Below are 19,468 nucleotides of genomic sequence, written 5' to 3' on the forward strand. Positions count from 1 at the left end.
TCACACAGGCACTTAAAGGGTCTATAGTATGTGCATGTGTAACATAAAGGGAATCTGTCAGAATGATCCAACACTCAAACTGTTTATATGGTCTTGTTACTCTCTGAAAGATAATATCAGATATACCTTTAATTACATAATCTGTTGCTCCCAGACTGAAACATTGCTGTTTTAATACATATACAAACAAGTAGAGATGAGCAGATCTATTGAAATTCAAATTCTAGAGAGAGAGGATCCAACTTACCAGAAAAGCTTACACTTTATAAGGAAGAGAGAAAACCCCAATGATCATAAAAGAGGAGAGAGAGAGAACCCCAGTGACCATAAGAGGAGACATTCAGAACCCCACTGACCATAAGAGAGAGAGTGAGATAGAGAACCCCACTAGTCATAGGAGGAGAGAGAAAAAAAGATATTAGCCCACTCTGATGCTTCAGCAGTGTGCAAAATGCTGAGCACATTTTTTTTCATCATTTATTATTCATTATTAACTAACCCCTTCATGACCTTGCAATTTTCCATTTTGTTTTTTTGTCTCCCCTTCTTACAAGAGCCATAATTTTTTTTTTTTAAATTTTCCTTCAGTATGGCTATGTGATTGCGGTTCGAGTTGTACTTTTGAACAACATAATTGATTTTACCATAAAGAGTACTGAAAAACCTGAAAAAAATTCCAAGTGTGGTGAAATTGAAAAAGGTGCAATTCCATAATTCTCTCTTTTTTTTACTATGTTCCCTGAATGCTAAAACTGACCTGTCATTATAATTCTCCAGGTCATTACAAGTTTGCAGATACCAAACATGTATAGGTTCTTTTTTATTTAAGCAGAGAAAAAAATCCAAAGTTTGTAAGAATTTTTTTTTGCCATTTTCCGAAACCCGTAGCATCTCCATTTTCTGGATCTGTGACTGGATGAGGGTTTATTTTTTGTGCATTGGGCTGACGTTTTTATTCCATTTTGGGGTAGATACAATGTTTTGATAGCCTCTTATTGCAATGTTGTGGTGACCAAAAAAAACATACAGGCCAATGTTCACAGGAGATCTGCAATGACAAGCACGGGGTTCTTCTGCAGACTCCAAGCTGTCATGTCAACCCATTGGCGCCTGCGATCATGTGAAAGATGCGCCAATGGGCAGAGTTTATGATGTGCATCCGGTTTGCGCAAGTTAAATGCCGCTGTCAGAGTCCGACAGCGGCATTTAATATGTTAACAGCAGTGGGTGAATCGCGATTCCACTTGCGGCTGCTCGGGGTACATGATAGCTGATCAAATCAGCTCTCATGTGCTGGGAAAGATGCGAGCTCAGTGCCAAAACCCACAACACAAGGAGGAACACGACCTATTACGCACCTATTCATCATAGGTCGTGAAAGGGTTAACCTCTTTACTACATCTGACATACTGTACATGTATAGCGCCACAGGAGGTAAGTTCTCACAAACCGCCATTCATGTAAGGTGTGATGATCGCAGAATCGGTGCTATAATCAGCAGGCGTGAGTTATTTATCATATCTGATACCCTAAAGAATCACCCACGATTGGTCCTAGCGCTGATCACAGTTGTTTAACTCCTCCAATACCGCTGTCATCCATCAGCTTATAGAGGGAGCTCCCTCTCTGTCCGATCGGCACAACGCGATTGTGATCACATTGTGCTGATGGTCTCATGGTGACCCTGGGCAAAAAGATGGCGGCACTATTACTCAGATATTGTGGTCTGTAAGTTCCTGCTGAAAACAGGAGGCGACATGCTTCCAGCTTGTGTGCGATGGACTGATCTAGCAATGCAGAAACATTTTTTTTCTATAAAATAGTTTTTATTGTGTAAAAGCAGCAAAACATAAAACAAGACATAAATGTACTAGTGGTGAAGTCGAACTGACCTGAAGAATAGAGCTGTCTTATCACTTTTACCACACAGTGAACGCCATAAAAAAACAATTCCTGTATTGCTGGTTTTTGTTCATTGTGCATTCTAAAAATCGCTTTCTATTCTGATCAAAAAATGTCATGTGCCCGAAAATGATACAAATAAAAACTCTGACATTAAAAATATAGAAAAATTGTAGCTCACAAAATTTTCCGATGCAAATACTTGTTTTTGCAAAAAAAAAAACAAAACAAAACAAAAAAGCGTTTAGTGTTTGGTAATAGCTTAACATAAAAAAAAATTATAAAAGTCGGGTATTGCTGTAATTGCACTGACATGAAGAATAAGGTCGTTGTCATGGGGTTACAGCGACAGAAAGGAGCCAGAAGACCGCAGTGTCCGATTGCTCCTACTCCTGCACTGAGAAGAAGCACTTCACCTTCTTTTAAAACTGTAACATTTCTTTTAGTAGTACAGGGGTTAATCGGCCATGTTGGGGGCTATGGGAGTCTGGGCTCTCAGCTGAGCACGGTTAGCCACTCCTGTCCCCTATATAATCTGGGTCCTGACTGACATACATCATCAGCGCCAGCTTATGCTGCATGGCTGGGAAGATAGTTGTTTGGTGGTTATATGAGAAGGCATTTAGTGGGTTTATCAGTGACTGTTGCTTGGGATAGTAAGGGTGATAATTCCCTTTCCTTCTCCTAATTTGCTTTTTCCCCATCTTCCACTCCCCAGTGCATTCCTCTGTTATATGTGAGTGAATATTTGTATACTTGGTATTTCTCCATTGCCTCTGTCTGTGTTGCTTTGTTTGTCTGTTTGGTGTACTGAAGTGCACAGCTGCTCCCCTCTTTCCTGGATGGGGGAAGGGAACAGACGGAGGGTGGATTCAGGAGGTAAGGCAAGGTACGTGGCCCAGGCATCGTCACCTTCACAAGTAACCCAAAAAGCAGGGTGAGCTAGGGCCCCCCCTAGCGTTCAGGACAGGGAAGGAGCCCCTGATAACATCCGAGTCATGACAGTTGTCTAATCACTTATACTGCACAAGAAACGGTGCTAAAAGTAATTTTTTGACCTGCTGTTGATTGGGAGGAAGAATGAACCATAGAATGCAGTAAGGCTTGGCTGACACTTATCCTGCGCTCTGTGCTGAAAGCTTACACTGCGATTTCCATGTAAAACTCAGAAATACATAATTCAATGTCCTTCCTTTTAAGCTTTTAAAGAGCAGTCAGCCACAGTTTTGGGCACCTCTGAAAAGGACACCACTGAACAGAGGCCAGATTTAGTCCAGAGTACCTCTTCTGCCTCATTATAGTGAATGGATTCCTCAGGATTTCACCTGACTCACGCCATTCAGAGATTTAGGCTGGAGTCACACACAATGCAGAAAAATACGGACAGTATTTTACGTCCGTAATACGCATAAATGGTGCCTAAATAGTGCTCCGTATGTCATCCATTGTCAGGGTGTGGCCGTGTATTTTTCTCATGTAAGCATCCGTATGTAATCCGTATGGCATCCGTATACCATTTTTTTCTCACAGCCTTGCAAAACGGACATTTAACGGTTTTGAGGCCTGCACATAATTCAAATCATCAGCACCAACCCTATTTATTGCCTCAACATCAGGTGGCAGCCTCCAATCTGCCCATTTTGGTGCTCTGCTTGTGTGGGGGTCTTGCTGGTTGTTAGCAAACATGTCTGACACACTTCAGTTCACCCCAACTGACCGTGTTCTCTTCAACTGGGTTTTGTCCAGGCGCTTTGGCCAGCCATACCCAGTGATTGTGGATCCGAGGAGGAGGAGACGATGTGGGTGCATCCGCATTTGAGACAACGCCTCAATAAAGGCTATTTTCACAGGCTTTATGCAGCTCTGAGGACACATCTGTCATGCCCGTCATGCCAGCCATGCTGCTTGCGCTGCATGATCCCCATTGTCATGCCTGTCATGCCTCATTGTCCCCAGGTCCGGGTCCCCGCGGGCGCCCCGTGGGTCTCGCCTGTGTGTACAGGCGCACCTCTTGACTGTTATGCCGCAAGATGCCTGGAGCAGTGTGCACGCACGCCTTACCTCATGGCTGCACACCGTTGCAAGGTAACCATCCGTCACTGTCTGATTCTGCAATCCTCTGTATTCCTGGAACCCCTGATCGTGTGACCTTTCCTATGTTCCAGCACTGTCTGATTCTGCAATCCTCTGTATTCCTGGAACCCCTGATCATGTGACCTTTCCTATGTTCCAGCACTGTCTGATTCTGCAATCCTCCGTATTCCTGGAACCCCTGATCATGTGACCTTCTCTATCGTCCAGCCAGTCTGATCTAGCAACACTCTCTATGACCCAGGAGGATCTGAACTGGAAGTCGTTCCCTGGTCCTGACCCAGAAGTCCAGGTGCTTTGGTGCAATATCAGACCGCCCCTTTCTATGGTCGGGGGCCTGAGTATTGTGTTGCTTCCCTGCATGGCTGCTTGGTCGCTCCCTGTATTCTGTTCCGCTGCACTCTGCCATGTCGTGCGTCTCTGCACACGCTCTGTGCTTGTACTCTGTCTGTTGTCTCGTGCCATGTCTTGTGTTGTCTCTCGTGCCATGTTTGTCCTTGCCTTGCTTTGCCTTGTAGTACTTTCGCTGTTCTCTGCCTTAGCCTGTTTCGCTATGTCTTGCCTAAGCTCTTCCTTGCCTTGTTGTTCGTCCTGTGTTCAGTGTCTAGTCTCAAGGCTCTGCCTTGACCCGGCTCTGGGCTTCGGCCTACGCTCCGCTGCTAGTTCCGCTCTCTGTCCTGAACCCTGACCCTGGTGTGCCCTCTGCACGTGCAGGACCTTGTCTTGAATTCTGTGTCTTGCCTCCATTTTTCGTGCGCCCTTGCACCTTTCGTACCAGGCTTTGCCGTGCTGTCTCGCACGCGTCTCTGTCCTGTACCTTTGCCTAGCCCTGCCTTGTGGCTGCGTGCCCTCTTGCACGTGCCTGGTCGCCCCGTGCCCGCCTGTTGTGCCTCAGCCATGCCACCTCTAGTCGTGCCCGCCTGTGTGCCTCAGCCGTGCTCGCCGTCCAGTGCTATTGTGGTTTCCGTCTGTCTGTGCCTCAGCCGTGCACCTCTAGTCGTGCCCGCCTGCCTGTGCCTCCAGCAGGTACCGCCTGCCGGTGCCCCAGTCGTGGTTTCCGTGCTCCCTTGCACTCACGCTGTTTCTCGCACTGTGCATTTTCGTGCTACTCTTGCACAAGTCTTTTGCTATCCTTGCTCTGTACTGAAGCTTGTCTCTCTGTCGTGTTCTGAGTTCTATGACCTGTCTTGAATCTTTGTCTTGCTTGTACCTTGCTCTGTGCTCTGCCCTTTGTCTTGAACACTGACCTTGGTGTGCCCCTTTGCACGCACAGGACATCAATCCTGACCTTCAAAGCCCAACGTGTTCTCTAGCACGTGTGGGACCCGCTGCTAACCTTGTACCCTGGTGTGCCTCCTAGCACGGCCAGGACCATTCTTTGTACCATGCCCTGGCATGCCTATAGCACGCACAGGACCTTGAATCTTGAATCCTGGAGGCTCCTCTAGCGCGTCCAGGACCTTGGACCTTGAACCCTGGCGTGTCCCTTATACACGCGCACCTTGCCTAGTGTGTTGAACCCTGCCTTGCACCTTGCCTTGGACTTTGCCTTCGACCCTGGCGTGTCCCTAGCACGCACCCTGCCTTGAACTTTGCCTTGAACCCTGGTTTGCCTGCCGGATGCCCGGATCCTGCCGATCGCCATGAGAGGTCCGGAACCTGATGACCCTGTTGATCGTTGCCTGCTGTCCGGAGTCCGACATCATCGTGCCTTTGCCTGTACCTAGGCATGCCATCTAGCACGTACCATGCCATGGACCTTGGCATGCCCTTGCATGCACCTTACTGTGTTTTCCCTGTGTTATCACATCTTGCACCTGATGTTACCCTGAAGTTGTCCTTAATGAAGATACCTTGAACTTACATCTTGTCTTGTCTTGTTTCCTGCATGTACCTGGTCGTCAGACACTCACATTGTGTCTTCCATGCACCGGCCGTCTGGTCCCAGCAGTCGTGGTGGCTCACCCCCTTGGTCTTGCCCCTGACACTCCCTGTATAGGGGGTGGTTCCTCACAAGGTCAGCTCGCCCTCGGTGGGTGGGTGCCACGACCCAGAGGGTCCACTCTAAAGAAAAGACAACTCAGCTGAAGCTGACTCCTCACAACATCCTGACAAGCTTTTCCTCTATTGTCGGATGACCGTTTCTACCTTTGATGCTTTGTTGGAGACAGTGCGCCCAGGGATCACCTTCCAGGTCACCCGGATGCGCAAATGTATCTCTGCGGAGGAGCGCCTTCTCCTTGCGTTACGGTATGTATTTCTCAGCTACAGAATGTATGTAGATGATTATTTTCTCAACTAATTCTCTTACTCAGTAACCCCTTTTTGGCCAAGAAACATTAGGTATTGGTACCAAATATATGCTCTGAAACTTAGAACACTTTGATGTGTTATTCCACATTACATAGCCGAGGGAGATGTGTATATGTATCGTTCGCCTAGCTTCTTACTTACACACTGTTCTGGTGATCTATATGTAATGTGTGCATCCTTGAGCATGTAATTTAATGTATATATTTTCTACATTTGTTTAATTGTAGGTTCCTCTCAACTGGCCTTTCTTATGCAGCATTCCATCTGGAGTTTTTGACTGGGCAATCGACAATATTCGGCATCGTTCGTGCTACATGTTCGGAAATCTGGTCCAGAGTTCATCATCTGGTCATGCCAGAGCCCAAGATGACAGACTGGTTGAGGATTGCCAGGGGATTTGAATTGCACTGCCAATTCCCCAATTGTATTGGAGCCCTGGATGGGAAGCACATCCGTGTGCGTAAGCAGCCGAACTCAGGGTCCCAATTCTATAATTATAAACAATATTTTTCTGTAGTTTTGTTGGCTCTGGTTGACAGCAACTACAGGTTTATAATTGTAGACATTGGGGCTTATGGAAGAACTGGAGACTTTAGAGTCTTCAGTTCTTCCATTATGGGTCGGCGGCTGTGCAATAACCTGTTGGACCTACCACCACCACGTCAGCTGCCAGGCTGCCAGGCTCAAATCAAGAAGCGGTGCCTTATGTCCTAGTGGGGGATGAAGCCTTCCAATTGACCAGGCATGTCATGAGGCCATACCCGCGCAGAAACCTTGACCACCGGCGCAGGATTTTTAATGTGCGCCTTTCACGTGCCTGAAGACTGGTGGAGTGCGCCTTCGGCATTCTTTGTGCCAAATGGCATGTCCTCCAGTCTGCCATTCAGCTGAGTGAAGCCAACGTCAATGAGGTCATCAAAGCTTGTGTGATCCTCCATAACTTCACTAGACTGCATGATTGCTCCTCATCTGATGTGACTGAAGGTGTGGTTGACAATGGGGCTAGGCCTACGCCACATGTGCTCCCTTTACGGCGTCCTCTCTCAGGACTCAAAGTACGTGATGTGTTCACCCAGTATTTTGCTTCACCTCATGGTTCTACTACCTGGCAAGATCAGGCTGTATCTATGTTGTGATGTTCTTATGTGTATGTATAATTTGCTTTTGTTTGGTGTTCTATGATTTGTGTTTATATGTGGTAAAGTTGACTTACTTATTCGAATGCCTAAAATAATTCAGGAAGAAGGCCAAAGATGCATTTTCAAGGCTTTTATAAATAAAAAAAATTGCTTACAATACATTGTACCATTTTTTGTCATATGGCAAATACTGCCCAGACCATTTAGCCTTTCCTGTATATAATATTGTCATTTTTTGACACACAAAGAGGTAACAAGAAATTATAAATACCACCAAAAAAAATGTACAAAACAATTAGCTAGTTTATAACTGCTGGTAGCTTGGCGGAGGTGATGGCGGGAGGCCTTCATCTTTTTGTTAGGGTTCCCAGCTTGACCATCACCCTGTTGGACTGGATGATCTTGGCCCTGTGGGAAGTTGCGGCCATGTTCCTGCAGCTGCGCACCAAAGAGACCATAAGGATACTGTTGATGATTATCCTGTGGCTGATTGTAGCCACGTCCATCATATCCCCCAATATGACCATGTCGTCCAAACCCAGGTTGGGGCCAGCCTCCAACACCAGGTCTGTAGAAGTGGCCATATTGGGCAGATTGCTTATAAGCTGCCATTTGGCCCTGTTGTGGCCAAAGTTGGTTTGGGGGGGATGGGTGGAGATGTAGGCACACGTGCAGGCGGACACTCAGATCCTAATTGAGCATGCACAGCTGGTTGTCGGACAAGGTGGAGACGGTTACGGGTTGAGAGCTGCCACCTCTCAAGATACTCAAACAACTCATATGGGTCATTGGGGTCTGTGCATGCATCAATTAGGATCTGAATGGATCCGCGCACACGTAGTCTCACCTCACGGGGTAGGGGACGGAGGTACAGGGCCAGGCTTTGGGAATATGCCTCTTCACCCTCATCCTGGGCAGCCCTGGACAGGTAATTTAGGACACCTGTGTCTACCTGCCTCTGGGTATCAGAGCCAGTGTTGTCCCTACTCCGTCTTCCTTGGCGGACTACGGCTGCAGGCTGGGGGGACCCCTCAACATGGCCAGTCGGGCTGCTGCTGTTGCCAGGGTTTTCTAAGTTGCTGGCTGCTGGTGGCTGTGCTGGGTCTGGACCAGGTGCAGAACCTGATGCTGGGCCTGATGCTGGTGGAGCTTGGGGGTTGCAAAAGCTCTGGTCAGTAGATGGGCCAGCCACCTCTTCACATCCCCGTCCGGGTCTATAATGGGCTCAGTATCTGACCCTGTCTTCCTCTCTGTGAGGTTGGACTGAGTTCTGTTAAGAAATGGTAAAAAAAAACAAATGTAGCTGTGACCCTAAAAAGCATATGTGTCATGTGGTGTGAGGTCTGTACTTACGGTCTAAGATCCATACTGGGTGCCAAAAATGCCAAACGGTCAAAATAGATATATTTCCGCTTGGTCGGTCCTGCTGCCCCACTCCTGGCCCTCTACTGTCTTTCCCGCTGGTACTGGTCGCGGATGCTGCGGCAGCGTCTCATCACATCCTCAACTGCAATGTGAATTGAAAAGGGACTGTAACCTTTGTGAATTGTCCCAAGCAATATTCTTAACATTTCACAGAGTCACGTGGCCTAGTAGGGGGTGGTTTTTATGTAAATGTTTCTTTAGCAAACAGGGATACATACATACACAGTCTAGGATTGTAGGGGCTACATTTAAAAAAGCTCACTTATGGGCTTTAATCTGATTGGTAAAAATGACACTTACGAATGTGTTGTTGCTCCTCATGTGACCGTTGGGCATAGTCTGGGAACATGTGCACACAGATGCGCCTCCATGCCCCCTCTTTGTGGCCCCGGTCAGAATAATGGGCATCACGTTGGTCCCAAAGTTCGGGCCTTTCCTGGACCAAAACAATTAGGAGCTCCACATTAATGTGGCCAGACATGACGCTGCAGGACTCCGTGGAGGCGTTCTTCCTGAATGTCTGGAGCGCTTTTTAAGCTAATTAGCATGTCTAAGCTTCCTGATGATGGATTGGCCCATTTCCTGTCACCAGGAAAAGTCTTGCATATTTCTCGCAAGTCACACGGGTGGTCCGTGTGTAATGCGATGTTTTTGCGCACCCATAGACTTGCATTGGCGTACTACGGTCGTAATACGCTGACAATCGCAGCATGCTGCGATTGGCACGGACTGTAGAAAATACGAGAGAAAAATACGGCTGATGGGAGCTACCCCATAGAGAATCATTGGTCCGTGTTCAATGCGTTGTTTTATCGCCTCTCACTCGTCCGTATTCCTCTCTAGTGTGACGCCGGCCTTAGATGTAAACCGCAATGTAAGTGCTCAGCGTAGGGCACAGGATAAATGTGATCCAAAATGTTTTGTGAAATGTTCCTAACAAAAATAACAACTCAGTCCACAAAAAAAGCAGGTCTTCACTGTCCATCATCTGTCAATGGAAATATAGGGGGCTTCCATATTACTGGTAACACAAAGGCTCTGGAAAGGCAAAATGGCCCCCTCCAAAAGAAAGCCAGTGAATTCTGAACTCCTTCTAAGCTACACAATGAGTCTAAACCATATTTACAGTTAAGTTCATATATATTTGGACAGAGACAACATTTTTCTAATTTTGATTCTAGACATTACCACAATAAATATTAAACAAAACAATTCAGATGCAGGTGAAGTTCAGACTTTCAGCTTTCATCTGAGGGTATCCACATTAAAATTGGATGAAGGGTTTAGGAGTTTCAGCTCCTTAACATGTGCCACCCTGGGGTATCAGTGTACTCAGGAGAAATTGCCCAACAAATGCCATTTTCTACTGTTACCTTTGTGAAAGTTAAAAAATGTGGGGCTAAATTAAATTTTTTTGTGAAAAGAAAGGAAAATGTTAATTTTTCCCTTCCACATTGCATTAATTCTTATGAAGCACCTGAAGGTTATATAAACTTATTGAATGTGGTTTTGAGGACTATGAGGGGTGCAGTTTTTAGAATGGTGTCACTTTTGGGTATTTTCACAACAAAGTCAATTCAAATGTGATGTGGCCCCTAAAAAAATGGTTTTGCAAATTTTGTTGTAAAAATGAGAAATTGCTCATCAACTTTTAACCCTTCTAACTTCCTAAGAAAAAAAAAAGTATGGTATGTTTAAAAAAATGACAAAAAAAGTAGGCGTGGTAAATTTTATTAACTATTTTATATGACATATCTCTCTGGTTTAAGGGCATATAAATTAAAAGTTTGAAAATTGCAAAATTTAACATTTTCACCAAATGTCTGACATTTTCACAAATAGACACAAGTCATATAGAACAAATTTTACCACTATCATGAGATCAACAGATATCAGTGAAGTGTTCCTGAATTATTGCCACATAAAATGACACTGGTCAGAATTGTAAAATTTGGCCTGGTTCTGAAGGTGAAAATAGACTTGGAGGGGTGGAGGGGGTTGTCCACATTAAATACAATCTTGACCTTTGGCTTTGATTCTGTGAATATAGCAAAATGTTCCATATGCTTCTGTTTTCATCCCAGTGGATCCAGTGTAGATTTACTCTATGATTTGTGTTTGAACAGTAAGTAATGATGTCACCATTCTCCTTTTACAGGACCATGTTGTGTGCAGCAGTCATACAGTAGGTACGGAAAGTACTCAGACCCCTTTAAATTTTTCACTCTGTTTCATTGCAGCCATTTGGTAAATTCAAAAAAGTTCATTTTTTTCTCATTAATTTACACTCTGCACCCCATCTTGACTGAAAAAACCCAGTAATGTAGACATTTTTGCAAAATTATTAAAAATGAAAAACTGAAATTTCACATGTATTCATCCCCTTTTCTCAGTCACTGATATTTAAGTCACATGCTGTCCATTTCCATGTGATCCTCTTTGAGATAGTTCTACTCCTTCTTTGGAGTCCAGCTGTGTTTAATTAAACCGATAGGACTTGATTTGTAAAGGCACACACCTGTCTATATAAGACCTCACAGCTCACAGTGCATGTCAGACCAAATGAGAATCATGAGGTCAAAGGAACTGGCCAAGGAGTTCAGAGACAGAATTGTGGCAAGGCACAGATAAGGCCAAGGTTACAAAATAATTTCTGCAGTACTCAAGGTTCCTAAGAGCACAGTGGCCTTCATAATCCTTAAATGGAAGAAATTTTGGACCACCAGTAGTCTTCTTAGACCTGGCCGTCCAGCAAAATTGAGCTATCGTGGGAGAAGAACATTGGTGAGAGAGATAAAGAAGAACCCCAAGATCACTGTGGCTGAGCTCCACAGATGCAGTAGGGAGATGAGAGAAAGTTCCACAAAGTCATCCATCACTGCAGCCCTCCACCAGTCAGGCCTTTATGGCAGAGTGGCCCAATGGAAGCCTCTCCTCAGTGCCAGACATATGAAAGCCCGCATAGAGTTTGCTAAAAAATACGTGAAGGACTCCCAGACTGTGAGAAATAAGATTCCCTGGTCTGATGAGATGAAGATAGAACTTTTTGTTTAGAATTCTAAGCGGTATGTGTGGAGAAAACCAGGCACTGCTCATCACCTGCCCAATAAAATCACAACAGTGAAACATGGTGGTGGCAGCATCATACTATGGGGGTGTTTTTCAGCTGCAGGGACAGGACAACTGGTTGTAATTGAACGAAACTTGAATGCGGCCCAGTACAGAGGTATCCTGAATGAAAACCTCTTCCAGAGTGCTCTGGACCTCAGACTTGGCCAAAGGTTCACATTCCAACAAGACAATGACCCTAAGCACACAGCTAAAATAACAAAGGAGTGGCTTCATAACAACTCTGTGACCCTTCTTGACTGGCCCAGCCAGAGCCCTGACCTAAACCCAATTGAGCAATTCTGGAAAGAACTGAAAATGGCTGTCCAACAACGTTCACCATCCAACCTGACGGAACTGGAGAGGATCTGCAAGGAAGAATGGCAGCTGATCCCCAAATCCAAGTGAGAAAAGCTTGTTGCATCATTCCCAAGAAGACTCATGGCTCTACTAGCTCAAAAGTGATATTTCAGTTTTTCTTTTCTAATAAATTTGCAAAAATTTCTACATTTTTGTTTTTTTCAGTCAAGATGGGGTGTAGAGTGTACTTTAATGAGAAAAAATGAACTTTTTTGAATTTACCAAATAGCCGCAATGAAACAAAAGAGAGTGAAAAATTTAAAGGGGTCAAAATACTTTCCGTACCCACTATATATCTTGAATAGCATGCTATCAGATTTTCTCTGTAGCCAATCACAAGCCGCAGTGGCCCTGTGATAGGGTTGGGTTCAGACACTAACACAGTTCTGCTCCTTCTGCAACTGAAGGAATTGTCGCTAGCTTCCATTCATTTTACCCTATTTAAGTGATTACTCAAAAGGAGGTGGTTCAATATTGACCACTGTGAGAATCATGTGGGAATAGTGGATGAGGGCAGGTATATCACGCCCAGATTCCTTTCCTATGTGGCTTAGTCTGGTCAGTATCGCACCTGCTTGCTAATGAATAATGGGAGGTGGATATAAAAGGATGCCAGTTGGTTGTGTGAGTGTCTCAGCCTGGGAACACAGAGAGCCTGTCTGTGTGAGAGACACACGTGAGTGAGAGCAGTGCCCACTGCAACTGTGGTTTGGCTGGACGGGAGAAGACCGCCAGTTGGTAGTTAGGTTGTTCATTGTTTAGTTAGTGCCGGACAGGCAAGGATTTGTTTTATGTTTTATTTCCTTTTTGCATTGCTTTCAATGTTAATAAACCTGACTCAGGGTCAGTTACACCCGAATCCCAGCTCTGCGCCTGAGTTTCATGCTGAACGCACGTGACCTTTGACCCCAGCAAAGGCGATCCCGGAGTGTTTTATCACATTGTGGTGGAGAACGCGGGCATCACGTTGCAAGCATGAGCATGGAGGACGTGGTGAAAGCGCTGGTACAGTCCACCGCCATCCAGCAAGAAGCTAATCGGGTGATGATGGCCCAGCTGAAGGAGTTGGTGGACATGACAGCTACCGATCGTTCGCTTCTCCAGCAGGTGGCGCAGCGCCTGGCAAGCCTACATGAGGTTAACCTGGAAGCCGAGTCGAGAGTGATTCACGTGAGTCGGTACTGGCAGAAGATGACGACCGAAGATGACATCGAGGCATACCTGACCACGTTTGAACGGGCGGCGGTGCGAGAAAAATGGCCGAAGGCACGATAGGCCGGCCTGATTGCCCCGTTTCTTTCCGGTGAGGCCCAAAAGGCTTATTATGACTTAGAGCCTGAAGGCGCGCAGGACTTTGACAAACTGAAAGCCGAGATCTTGGCCCGGCTGGGAGTGACGACCGCTGTCCGTGCACAGAGAGTGCATCAATGGACTTATCAGCCAGATAAACCACCGCGGTCACAGATGTTCGACCTGATCCACGTGACGAAGAAGTGGCTACAACCCGAGGTGTTGACAGCGCCAGAGATAATCCAGAGAGTCGTCATGGACAAGTACTTGAGAGCTCTACTGCCAGCCCTGAGGAAGTGGGTAAGCCATGGAAATCCTACGACGGCAGATCAACTGGTGGATCTGGTTGAACGTTACTCCGTGGCGGAAGGACTCCGAGACGACGCTACCCCACCTCGTTCTTCATCATCTCCACGTGGAACCGGTAAGACTGTTCCAGGGAGTAGGGGAGATGGAAAAATCCCTAAGACAGTGGGGGAGGAAAACGGGACTGCCCGCACTGCGAGGCCGAGAGTAACGAACTATGGTCTAAGCAAGGGGCCCGTTAGGTGTTTCCGCTGCCAAGAGATGGGACATATTGCTGCGAACTGTCCGGTCACTACTGAACCCATGCAGTGCGACGTCACAGACTCTAAAAACCGCATGTCTATGGTTGCACGGGTAGTGAGTGTGAATGCCGGTCAAAAGTATGTGGAAAAACACTTGTGTGATTTAACTGTTGATGGCAAAAATGTGGTGGCATTGTTAGACTCAGGAAGTGTGGTGACTCTGGTGAAGGCCAGTCTGGTGTCAGCCCCGACTGGACCATCAGACAAATTTTCTGTAACGTGTGTGCATGGAGACACCTGTTCGTACCTCACCACGGTCATATGCCTTACTACTTCCTATGGGTCTGTGCAACATAAAGTGGGACTTGTCCCTGCGTTATTGCATGATGTTATCCTGGGCCGGGATTTTCCCCACTTCTGGCAATTGTGGGAGAATCAGTTGATGCCCTCGGGTAATAGTGTACATGACTCTTCTCCCAGGGCGCGTGGGGTTCTCGAACCCCTGGAAGATGTCTCCCCGGAAGCCTCGGGGGAAGAGTCTGCGGGAAATGACCTGCAGTTCCCGTTTTCAGTCATGGCGGGTGATACGGAGGAGACCGGGGAAGAGGAGGAGGCCGACAGCCGTCCACCTCCCCGTTTGTCGGATTTAGAAGTTCAGAAAGATGACTTCCAAAGCGAGCAAATAAAGGATCCTACCCTTTCTCAGGCTAGGACAAATGTAAAAGTGATAAATGGGGTACCCGTAGAACCTGGCTCTAGGCTGTCATATCCTTACATGGTTCTGGAGAATGATTTACTCTATCAGATAGAGAAAAAGGGGGAAGATACGGTGCAACTATTAGTCGTGCCAAAACCCTACCGGCGGCAGGTGCTGGACCTGGCCCACGGACATGTGATGGGAGGTCACCTGGGAGTCCAGAAAACCACCGAAAGGATATTACACTGTTTTGTTTGGCCAGGCATGCATCACGATATTCGTGTATATTGTGAGTCTTGTCCTGACTGCCAAGCCTCTGCACCTAAGCCCCGGTTCTGTAGCCCTTTGGTACCCCTACCTATTATTGAAGTCCCGTTTGAGAGGATTGGGATGGATTTAGTTGGGCCCCTTCAACGGTCTGCACGTGGACACCAACATATCCTGGTCATCTTGGATTATGCCACTCGTTACCCGGAGGCCATCCCTTTGCGTAACACGGCCACCAAGACGATTGCCAAGGAACTGGTGCATGTGTTTAGTCGGGTCGGTATACCAAAACAGATACTCACCGACCAGGGGACCCCCTTTATGTCCAGGGTAATGAAGGAGCTCTGCCGATTGTTACAAATCGAACCGTTACGCACATCCGTGTATCACCCTCAAACAGACGGGTTGGTCGAACGGTTCAATAAAACTCTGAAGCAGATGCTGAGAAAGGTGATAGACAAGGATGGGAAGAACTGGGACTATTTACTTCCGTATTTGCTTTTTGCCATCAGGGAAGTACCCCAGTCTTCCACGGGATTCTCGCCTTTCGAGTTATTGTACGCCCGATGTCCTCGCGGACTGTTAGACGTTGCAAAAGAAACCTGGGAGGGTCAGGTCACACCGTTTAAAACAGTGATAGATCACGTCACACAAATGCAGGACCGTATTGCGGCTGTTATGCCTATCGTCAAAGAACACATGATACAGGCTCAAGGAGCCCAAAAAAGAATCTATGATAGGGGCGCCAAGATCCGTACGTTTGCACCCGGAGATAGGGTGTTGATCCTGGTCCCCACGGTGGACAGTAAGTTCCTGGCAAAGTGGCAGGGCCCCTTTGAGATTAAGGAAAGAGTTGGTGAAGTAAACTACAAAGTATACCAGGCAGGTAAACGGAAACCTGAACAGATTTATCATGTAAATCTGATAAAACCCTGGAAAGATCGGTCTGCCTTGTCAGCGGAGCTGGCCCGTCCCGTCTGCTCACATACCGTACCGGAGGTACGGGTTGCAGAGACTCTCTCGGAGCGGCAAAAGACTGAGGTCAGGCATATTCTACTTCACAACCAAAAGTTTTTCTCAGAAAAACCCGGGCAGACTACGCTAATGAAACATGACATTGTAACGGAACCTGGTGTCACAGTTCACGTAAAGCCCTACCGAATCCCGGAAGCGCGCCGTGAAGCTGTTTCCCGAGAAGTGAAGGCAATGTTAGAGTTAGGTGTCATTGAGGAATCGCACAGTGCTTGGTCCAGCCCGATTGTGCTAATTCCTAAACCGGACGGCACCATCCGGTTCTGCAATGACTTCAGGAAACTGAATGCGGTCTCAAAATTTGATGCCTACCCTATGCCCCGGGTCGACGAGTTAATAGATCGGTTAGGAAAAGCCCGGTATATTACGACCCTAGACCTAACAAAGGGGTATTGGCAGATCCCTCTGGTGGAGGCTGCCAGAGAAAAGACGGCATTTGCTACCCCAGAAGGTCTATTTCAGTATGTGTATATGCCGTTTGGACTGCACGGAGCACCGGCGACCTTCCAGAGACTGATGGATCGAGTCCTGAGGCCACATAGGCGGTATGCTTCGGCCTATTTGGACGACATTGTCATTTACAGCGTGGACTGGGAGACTCATCTCCAGAAAGTACAAGCTGTGATTGACGACCTGTGGGAGGCAGGTCTAACCGCGAACCCCAAGAAATGTCACATCGGGCTAGAAGAAGCCCGGTATTTGGGGTATGTAATTGGGAGGGGTGTTGTTAAACCCCAGGTTGATAAGATTCAGGCAGTTCAGGATTGGCTGCAACCTGTCAACAAGAAGCAGGTACAAGCCTTCCTGGGGATCGCCGGCTATTATCGCCGGTTCATACCCAATTTTGCAGCCATCGCTACCCCCCTGACGGATCTTACAAAAGGGAAAGACTCCGTCATGATTAAGTGGAGTTTAGCGGCTGAAGAAGCCTTCCATAGCCTAAAACAGGCACTTTGCTCTCAGCCCGTACTGGTGACTCCGGACTTCTGCAGCGAGTTTGTGGTACAAACAGATGCCTCTGATACCGGTATCGGGGCCGTATCTCAGCAGGAAGCTGAATAAACACGAGCAAAGGTATGCAGTCGTAGAAAAAGAGTGCCTCGCCATTAAGTGGGCTCTATAGGCCCTCAAATATTACCTGGTGGGCCGAAAGTTCAGGCTGATCACTGACCATGCCCCTCTCAAGTGGATGCACTTGAACAAGGAACGGAATAGCCGGGTGACCCGGTGGTTCCTTGCCCTGCAGGCCTACACTTTTACGGTGGAGCACCGCCCAGGCGTACAGATGGGAAATGCAGATGCCCTGTCCCGAGTGCACTGTTTGGCGGGTGTCATTGCTCGACCGGAGTGGTCTGAGCAGAGGGGGGGATATGTGAGAATCATGTGGGAATAGTGGATGAGGGCAGGTATATCTCGCCCAGATTCCTTTCCTATGTGGCCTAGTCTGGTCAGTATCGCACCTGCTTGCTAATGAATAATGGGAGGTGGATATAAAAGGATGCCAGGTGGTTGTGTGAGTGTCTCAGCCTGGGAACACAGAGAGCCTGTCTGTGTGAGAGACACACGTGAGTGAGAGCAGTGCCCACTGCAACTGTGGTTTGGCTGGACGGGAGAAGCCCGCCAGTTGGTAGTTAGGTTGTCCATTGTTTAGTTTGTGCCGGACAGGCAAGGATTTGTTTTATGTTTTATTTCCTTTTTGCATTGCTTTCAACGTTAATAAACCTGACTCAGGGTCAGTTACACCCGAATCCCAGCTCTGCGCCTGAGTTTCATGCTGAACGCACGTGACCTTTGACCCCAGCAAAGGCGATCCCGGAGTGTTTTATCACACCACCCAGTGACACAAACTCAGGGTGGCAATAGTTGCTATGGCAGCCAGTGACATAATAGTGGACCCTGTGGCTGTCATTGTAGTATATCTATTAGGATATGTTCCCACGGTCAGTAAACGCTGCGGGTTGGACGCTGCGTACATCCGCAGTGTCCAACCCACAGCGGCCAGTTATTACAGCATAGTGGATGGGATTTCATGAAATACCTTTAGACTATGCGTGCACAGACGCCTGCAGATTACCCGTGGAGACAGACATGTGATGCGTCTCTCCAGACCGCAGCATGTCTATTTTTCTTGCGGAGACACAAGTCTCCACAAGATAAATCTTGCCCGTACAATGTATTGGATGTGGTAATTCCGCACGGTACAGTGAACACTCACCTGCGTGCAAAAGCTGGCAGCGCTTAGGATGCAGCGCTGCATGTGCTGCGTCCAAAGTGCTGCCTAATACTGAATGTCTGCACATTCCGTTAGACCCTGCTAAAAGACTGTCAATTTTACACTAATTGGCACTACAATACTATACAGGTTACACAATGTGGAACTGCAATAAACGTTTAAAAATATTACAAATAAAACAATCTGATTATGATGTTCAGGTTTTCTTCCAATATAAAAATGGTGATTTCCACTTTACAAACATGTACTATATTAGGATAGAATCATTGTTAACCCCTTCCCACTTTTTGAAGTACTATTACATCATAGCCTTGGGATTTAATACAAACTGCTGTACTATTATGAATGTTGTGTTGTGCAGGCTCAGGTCTCATTACTAGTAGGCTGAATGTGACAGGTATAATGCACTATAATAAATAAGTAAAAAAAAGAAAAATAAATATCCCTTTGTGGCTGATATATCACCACATTTGGGCCAGAGTCACACACAACGTATAAAAATACGGTTCGTTTTATACGGCCGAGAATCGCAGAAATGTCCCTAAACAGTGATCCGTATGTCATCCTTGTGCAATGCGAGGATGCGATTTCCTCACATCTAAGCATCCGTGTGACATCCATATGATGAGTTTTTCTCACAACCTTGCAAAATGGACATCCAACGGTTTTTAGGCCTGAAAATAATTTAAATCATAATCAACAGCCCCATTTATTGCCTCTACAATAGGTGGCACACTCCAATCTTTGCTCTTAGAGTCCGTGCTTGTGTTGGGGTTTTTCTGCTTTGAGTCAAAAATGTCAGACAGACTTATTTTCAACACAACTGAGCGGGTGCTTTACAACTGGGTTTTGTCACGACGCTGTGGGGAGCCATACCCAGTGATTGTGGATCCGAGAAGGCGGAGACAAATGTGGGTACATCCGCTTTTGAGGCAACGCCTCACTAGAGGCCATTTCCATTGTCTCTATGCATCTCTGCGGACCCATCCTGACAAGTTCTTCCAATATTGTCGGATGAGCCTTGCCACCTTTGATATTCTTTTGGAGACAGTGCGCCCTGGGA

General features: G+C 46.8%; 1 protein-coding gene across 1 annotated transcript in view; it reads right to left on the minus strand.

Annotated features, from left to right (window-relative positions):
* Positions 1–19,468, minus strand: part of LOC141100898 (cytochrome P450 3A9-like) — a 133,061-nt gene that overhangs the window by 87,432 nt on the left and 26,161 nt on the right. The window lies entirely within an intron of this gene.

This window comes from Dendrobates tinctorius, unplaced genomic scaffold, assembly GCF_039654945.1.
Source record: "Dendrobates tinctorius isolate UK_male_01 unplaced genomic scaffold, ASM3965494v1 ptg000111l, whole genome shotgun sequence".
NCBI lineage: Eukaryota > Metazoa > Chordata > Amphibia > Anura > Dendrobatidae > Dendrobates > Dendrobates tinctorius.